Source organism: Rattus rattus, chromosome 6, assembly GCF_011064425.1.
Source record: "Rattus rattus isolate New Zealand chromosome 6, Rrattus_CSIRO_v1, whole genome shotgun sequence".
Lineage (NCBI taxonomy): Eukaryota > Metazoa > Chordata > Mammalia > Rodentia > Muridae > Rattus > Rattus rattus.
The window spans coordinates 64,206,468-64,214,849 of NC_046159.1; the positions used below are offsets into that span (position 1 = coordinate 64,206,468).

Here is an 8,382-nt window from a genome sequence, read left to right on the forward strand (position 1 = left end):
CAGGTGGAGAGACTATCTCCTGTGGGCAGCAGATTCCTGGGGCTCATTTTGCTGTTTTCAAAGTTCCTTTGTGAAAGGTAAGTGGAAGTTAATTCGGGATTCTTTCAGAAATGCACATTCCCTGTGTAGAATGCTGGTTCTCCATTAGGTTGCACTCCATTTACCCTTCTGAGAGTAAAGTGGCTGTGTGATGCTGTGTTACTAACCAGGACTGAAACTCACAGACCAATAGGATCTACCTTCATGTAATTTTAGGGAAAACATCAGTGTAGCCCGCTGATATAATGAATAAATCAAATTTTTGATAATGTGTTGCAATGTGTGAATGTTCTGGCTTAACTAGAGTAAAAACATAAATAGTTCTTTCTCCTGTATCAAAAGGCAGCTACTATTGGAAATTCAATGAAAATTATAAACATTATGAACATTTGTGAAATGGAATTAGGTGCTAAGATTATATAGGATTTTTTTCTATTTCTGTTTTAATGTTGACATTCTCAACTTAATCGGGTTATGGTCACAAAGAAGCAGGTGTGTGTGTGTGTGTGTGTGTGTGTGTGTGTGTGTGTGTGTGTATAAGTGTATCAAGGCTGGAGATGGGGTACTCTTTGTAATCAGGATCAACCTGGTCTACATAGTAAGTTCCAGGCCAACCTGAACGACAAAGTTAAACTGGCCTCAAAAATCCCAAATTAAGGCTGGGAGATGGGTCAGGGATGAGAGTACTTGCTATGTTAGCATGAGGACCTCAGTTTGAATATCCAGCACCTATGTAAATAACCAGGCTTTACTAAATGTTCCTGTAATCCCAGGATAGAGGCTGATGGAGTAGACAGGTAGATTGAGATCTTTCTGACTAGCCACCCTGATGGTGAGCGTCCCTTTCAGTGGAAAAACTATCTCAAGGCCATAGATGGAGAGCAGCAGAGGAAGACACCCGGCACCCTGTTCTGCCCTCTGCACCCATGTATGCCACACACAGTGTCCCCCATCCTCCCATGACGTACTTTTTTGAAAGGAATTTTCTCTCTTCCCAGCTCTGGAAGAGAGACTGTAATGGAGCTTCCAGGAGAGTAGAAACTGTACTGTGTGTCTGTGTCATTGTTTGTTCATCACCAGGGGCTGGGATAGAAGCATAGCGTGGTGGGTTGACTAGGGATGCCTTCTGTGGGCTACATAGTTGAAATGTTGGTAGAACTGTTAGGAAAGGCGTAGGAGGCGTGGTCTTGCTGGGTGAGCTGTGCCACTGTTGGTGGGCTTGAGATTTCAAAAGACCATACCGTTTCTAGGTCGTTTTCTCTCTCTGCCTCTTGGGAATCAAGACATAAGCTCTTAGTTACTGCTCCAATGCCATGTCTGCTCATCTGCTGCCATGCAACGCATGCTGACGACCATGGAACAATCATGAGCCCCAGACTAAATGGCTCTTTACTAAGCTGCCTCTGTCATGGTGTTTTACCTCAGCAATAGAAAACCAAGACAGGACTTTTAAAAGGCTTTTTAATTCATTAGATTTATTTTATTTTATTTTATTTTTTTGCTTTTGCATGAAATGCTTTACCCTCATGGTTGTTTGTATATGACATGGGTGCTTGGTGCTCACGGAAGTCAGAGGAGAGCCTCAGATCCCCTGGAACTGGAGTTATGGATGGTCATGAACCACCATGTGGGTATGGGGGATGAGACCCAGGTCCTCTGCATGATCGACAAGTGCTTTTCACCGCTAAGCTGTCTCTGCTGAACTTTATGCAAGGTTGTCCTCTCTTCACTTGACAGAAAGTTCTGAAGTGACAAATGTTCCAGAAGAATGTTGTTTTCTCCTTTTGGATCTTTAAAATTGTGAGGAAAAAAAAATGAAGAACTCGAATCAGTTGTTGTTTGTCATGAATTGAGCACTGCTGGGAAGCAGAGGTAAGTGGGACACATGCCTTTTAAAGAATTTTATTTGTGTTTTTGCATATGTGTGTATTAGATATATTTATGTATTTATATAATATATATTTATATATGCATAAATAAATTAGAAGAGGTCATTTTGTGTCCTTCTTTATGATTCTTCCCCTGTTTTCTGAGAGAGGTTATCTCCCCCCAGCACTTGAAATTTAGAGTTCTCTAGAAGAACAGAACTGATAGAATGTCTGTCTGCCTGCCTGCCTTTCTCTGTTCTCTGTCTGTCTGTCTGCCTGCCTGCCTGCCTGCCTGCCTTTCTCTGTTTCTCTATCTATCTATCTATCTATCTATCTATCTATCTATCTATCTATCTATCTATCTATCTATCTATCTACCTATCTATCTATAGAATGACTTACAGGCTATGGTTCAGCTAGTCCTCCAATGGCTATGTACCAAGGGAAAAGACCCAAGATCCAGTAGCTGTTCAGTCCATGAGGCTGGTAGCCCCAGCTGATCTTCAGTACACACTGCTCTCCCAAAGAAATAGGCTTTAAAGCCAGTGAAGGAATAAACTTGCCAGCAAAAGCGAGCAGGCGAAGAGTAAATCCTCCCTCTTGCATGACTTTTAGATAGGCTGCCACCAGAAGATGCGGCTCAGATTTAAGGTGGATCGTCCCACCTCAAAAGATCTGGATTTAGGTTGGATCTTCCCCCATAAAATGATTTAATTAAGAAAAATTCCTCACCGGGGTCCCCAGCTGCCTGGATTTTAGTTAATTGCAGAGGTAGTCAAGGTGCCCACCAAGCATAGCTGTCACAGAGCTACTGTTCTTTGTTTGCTGCGAGGCTTAGAAGTCAGGAAGCCCCAGCGATCTCCCGGTTTCTGCTTTGCTCGGCCTGAGCCACAGGTGCACACGGGCCGCTGGGATTGTTCCCTAGGTGCTGAGATCTGCACTCAGAGCCTTATGCTTGCCTAGTGGGTGCTCTTAAGCACCGAGTCATCTCCTCCTCCCCAGAACTCTTTCTGTTAACATTTTTTGTTGTTGTAGTTCTTTGAGAATTCAGTGGTTTCCAGCTTTGGCTGATGTGGTTCATGGGTAATTTTGACAGGTAACAAAACAGTTGCCTGTTACATGTTTATATTTGCTGCCTCAAATGGAGGTTGGGACTTTGAGACTGAGGCAGGATTATGAGTTCAAGGCTACAGACTTTTTGAAGAGAAAAAAAAAAGTAGGGTTGGGGAGATATCTCAGACAGTAAATGTCTTATCTTGTAAGCCTGAGCATTTGAGTTGAAACCCTATGGGAAAGAAGGGGTAACAGGGCAATGTGTGTCAGCCCAACTAGAAAGATTTAAACAGGAAGGGAGATCTTGGGGCTGATTGACCACTATCCAATTCATTTTGCCCCAGGTTATTGAAAGACATTTGTCTCCAGAAGCAAGCTGGGTGGCTCTCGAAGGTAGGACACTCAAGGTTGACCCCTAGGCCTCAACCTGAGTGTGTACACATAGACATGTGTAAATTCACGCACCTAGAGGAGTGTACTTACACAGACTAGATGCAGTTGACACATGACTGGAGCTGTAATGTTTAGTACATGTGCCTTAACATAGTTCATTCTCCTGAAATTCTGTGACCATTAAATATTGTTCTTCACTCCAGTTCCCAGCTCCCAGTCTAGATGTCTCATACAAATGGCACGTATGTCCCTTTCGCTAATCACTGATATCTGCAAACTTCATTTGGGCTGTAGCATGTGCCAGAACATTCCATTGCCTGTGTGATCCATATTTCATCTGTACTCTGGCCTCGCTGGTCTTCATTCTGCTTCACTGTAAAGGAATTGTTTTTTTTTTTATTAACTTGAGTATTTCTTATTTACATTTCGAATGTTATTCCCTTTCCTGGTTTCCGGGCAAACATCCCCCTAACCCCTCCACCTCCCCTTCTCTACGGGTGTTCCCCTCCCCATCCTCCCCCCATTGCCGCCCTCCCCCCAACAATCATGTTCACTGGGGGTTCAGTCTTAGCAGATCTTACTGTAAAGGAATTTTGAGGTACCATAGGATTTATTTTTTAAATGTTCTGTTCCATCTATTATCCAGGTGGCAAAGCTGAGAAAACCCGTTTCTCTCCCACTGCTTTCTAGACACATGGTTATGGTGGATTTCTAAGAAGGAGGTTGACAATGCCGAACTTCCGAGTGGCCCAGAAAGGACCAACGAGCCTTCTTATCTTGATGTCCTGACTGACAACATGGCTTTTATTTCTTCTACTTTGATGTGTACACAGAACAGTGACATGCTATGTTTATGTGAATGGAACCCTCTACTTGCGCAGAATATTTCAATTCATACGTTGTTAGTTTTAAAAAAAAAATCCAGTTATAAAACGAGAACATGAGAAAACTGCTAAGTCGTTGGGATTTTTCCCGTGAAGCCCTCTTTCCTGATGGCACCACAAAGGGGCATAAAGTCTCTTCTCCAACCTCTGACCACAGCTTACTGAATTTCGTGATCATGGAATTTAGTGTCATCCTAATTGGATAGAGCATTATTTATGGACCTGACCAGGAGGAATTTCTAAGGAAACTGGTATGTGGGTGCCTGGGCTCTATTTATACGGGTGGAGATCATGCAGCCATTGGGAGCTGCATGTGACAAACAGAAAAAAAAAAAAGAGAGATTTTCTCTGTGTTTCTGCTAGGACAGACACACCCTTCTTCTGTCCTTAGACAACAGAACTCAGAACTCCAGGTCTGCTAGACTCTAGAATCTGGGTTGTGGACTTGTGCTGGGTCATCTAGTCTCTAGCCTCAGACTGAGGCTCATACAAGTGGCTTCCCTGGTCCGTGCCTTTCAAACCAAGACTGAGACCAACTACCCATGTTTCAGAGCTTCTACCTTGCAGAAAGCCTGGTGTGGGGATGCTCAGCCATGTAGGCCAGTTCTCCTAAGATCTGTTGGAGAGGAACTTCACTTAGATTTCAGAGCGTGCTACAGCCAGGCTCAGGGTCAACACAGAGACTGTCTCAAGAGTCTCTAAGGGAAAGTGTAGGAGTATGGCAGGCTATTGAGAATCAGAAACAATGTGCTGATCAGTGTTCATCTGTAACCCGGAAAAGCTGCAGTCTTAAGACTTCATCCGTGAGAGCACTGGGTGTTCTGAGCCTGGCAAAGCCATCGTGGACAAAGTGCTGCACTTAACTGGTACTAGTCACCCCCTTCTTGCTTATTTCTCCCTTCTGAATGGAACTGAGCATTTTTCTCTTGAACTTCCATTTTATTTTGCAAGCATGAAACTGCCCAGTACACAGGCTCAAAGCCAAAGAATGCTGATTCTCATCCATATCTGGAAGAGTGTGGACTGCTGAATTCATGGGCTCACAGATGAAATGAGGACTGCCTTTACCCAAGATTTTTCCAAGTCAGAAACCAGTGGTGATTTACCTGGGCTTGTTAGTATGGTGCTCTCTTTAGCCAGAGAGGCTGGTACTGATGTGCTGGGGGGTTCCTTTAGAATGACATTTCTCCGTCATGAAGGGTGATGCCCATATGCTGGGAGCCACATATTTTTAGATGGCCCTTTCCCTGGCCCATCTTACATCTTCACATGCATCATCTTCTGTACCATGCACCAGCAGTGGATTGTTGGAGTGTTTTCTATTTAGGGAGCTTCAGCCTTAGTGGATGACCATGATGTGGTGAAGCCTACCTCCTCACAGGGATTGTCTGCATCGGCAACCATTGGCCTAGTTGGATCCGAGTTACCTTGATGAAATCCCTAGACAATTGTTTAAGTTTCTCAGTTCATATCAGAGGGCAACAGCCTAGGCCACCTCATCTTCTTTCTTCTTCTGCAGAGAGGAAGAAAAATATTTAGGCTTACAGGTAATATCTCAGAAAAGTCTTCTCAACATGGATATGTCCATGCTCTGATTTGATTTGCCTATACTGAATCCAAGCTCTTCTGCATACCCCAGGAACCATGGAGCACAGTCACCATAGCCTTACCTTATAGCTGTCTTTAGGAACAGTGAAATCTCTATTTCCAGGACCTCATTGCACTTTTGTGGGTTTGTGCATGTGTGTGCACATGCACACACACACACACACACACACACACACACAGGATGCATGTGTGTGCATGTTAGTATGGAGCTCAGTCATCAACTTTAGGTGTCTTTAGTTATGCATTACCTCAGTATTTCTGGGAGAGAGTCTTTCATTGGCATTGAAACTCATCCCTTTGGCAATGCTTGCTGCCCAGCATCTACTAGAGATCAGCCTATCTCTTCCTTTCTGGTGCTGGGATTACAAGTGTGCACAACTTTCCTGCTTTATTATTATTATTATTATTATCATTATCATTATTGTTGTTGTTGTTGATGTTATTGTTATTGTTATTATCATCATCATTATTGATACTTGGGTTCAGGTCCTCATGCTGCCTGGAAAGCACTTTATGGACCGACAGTCTCTCAGGTCTGCACTTCATTCTTTCCTAAAGTCTTGATGGGCCTTCCCTGTATCTGGCAATCTATCATCGACAGTTCTACTCTGTAGCTTTGTTGGCATGTGTATCCTGTGTCCCAGGCAAGGCTGACAGTAAACGTTGCACCTGCTGATTGGTAGTCTTTGGTGAATTTGAATCAAAAATAAAGCCTCCCATGTTTTTCCGATGCTCACTTCCACAGAATATTGAGTATTAAACTCCTTTTACTTAGAGGATGTATAATGTAGAACTGTTCAACCCTCTACTGACTATCAACACCAACTTACAGAATTCCTCAGCAAACAGCTATAAATTAGTATGCAGTTGCTGACTGAATTCTTACCTAGCTAGGGAGAAGTGCTGAACTTTATCTGCTTTCCCACAAGTTGAAACTAGTCCCAACAAGACACTATGCACACTGCATACCATTGGGAAGGTCATTGACGACAGATGGGATAACCACATTAAACTTCTTGCTCCTGCCCCGTGAAGCACCATATGTTCTTGTGAGAGCTTTCACCATGGGCAGGCTTCTTGCTGGCAGAATGGTCATAGGTGTTTGTCTTCAGTCCTTTCAGTCACATAGACTGAATCTATAAGAAGTGTCCACATCACTATTTGTGCTTGACTATTTTGAGGCACTGGTCCTGTGTATCCCCAAAATGAGTTAGTCCATTAAAAGGACACACCCCATTGGTCCCGCTGAGGGCAGTCTGCAGGCACAGACTGCACAGCTGACACAATCCTCCCCTCTCTGTGATCTTTACCCTGACTTGTTTGCCAGGTGTAGTTCATACTTGGTGTTGTACTGATTGAGGAGTTGACTTTAAGGAGTTAGGAAAATGATTTTCCCAGTCTGAGATACGGCACCGAAATGACAAATGAATAACATTTCTAATGTCAGGAAAAAAAGAAGGCTGGTTGGGAGAGAGCAGTGTCCCCCACGCACTGAACCCTCTGCCCTGCCACCCTGCTCTGGAGACGCAGCACCAGCTCCTTTCTCCTGCCTAGAGCTCAGGCTTTTGTCTCAGTAGCTCTGTGCTGCTCTGGAGACTTTAGGTCAGCCCCAGAGACAGTGAAGACCCACACTGAGGATGTTCTTTCTTGTCCCAGTGCCGACAGATATGTGATATTTGGTGTGGGTTTTTTTTTTTTTTTTTTTTTTTTTGTGGTTTTGCCACAGAGAATCTAAGGGAACAGATCAGAGTGACTAAGATGTACAGAAATGTGCTGATATCCAAATGGGACCCTGAGGAGATGTGGTCCTTCGGTCCTTGCGTTCAGGGTTCTGGGGTTGCCTGGGGTGAGAAGAGGCACACCCCGAAAGGCCTTGTCTACCTCTATCTCCATACTGGAGAAAGAGACATCTTTTCAAAACCAGGCACTCGAAAGCAAACCTTAGCTATCTTGGTGGTGTAGCCTGTCATTCAGCACTTGGGAGGCTGTGAATGGTGTTAGTGGATCACTAGAACTTAGAGGAAACAACCTTCCTCTTCAAAACTGACAATGAAGACATTGGTCCCTTTCTTCCATTTTCCAGTCACAGTGGATCTCTGCTTATATAGTATTTTAGGGCATTAGGTCCCAGGCAGTACAACACTTCAGCCCAGGCCATGTCAGGAGACTCGGGTTTGTCAAAGCTAGGGATACGGTGCCACTGTCACCTAGTGGGATGCTTCACCCAGGGATGCTGCTAACCTTAACACTTGTATCGGTCACAGAACCAAAAAGTATTTCCTTCTGTGTCAGAATGGTGCTTGAGAAAGACTGACGAGAAGCTCAGCGTGTCATGACTGATGTACTAATAAGAAACTCGGTGTGAGATGACTGCTGTGCCTGTGTCTGTCTGGGAGGACACACGTGGGGCTGGTAAGAGTCCTTGTCTTGTGGGGGGGGGGAGGATAGAGAGGGAGATTTAGTATGATCTCAAGAGACTGCTTTCTGTAGGTCTAAATGGAAACCAAGAAGAACCTATGCTCTATCTAGAATAGAGC

General features: G+C 44.1%; 1 long non-coding RNA gene across 1 annotated transcript; it reads left to right on the forward strand.

Annotated features, from left to right (window-relative positions):
* The first annotated feature begins 926 nt into the window (after nt 1-926).
* Nucleotides 927-4,464, forward strand: LOC116902757. The gene is made up of 3 exons (XR_004388236.1): nt 927-1,143; nt 1,777-1,911; nt 4,000-4,464. It is a non-coding gene; the product is annotated as an uncharacterized LOC116902757 (long non-coding RNA).
* Nucleotides 4,465-8,382: the final 3,918 nt, after the last annotated feature.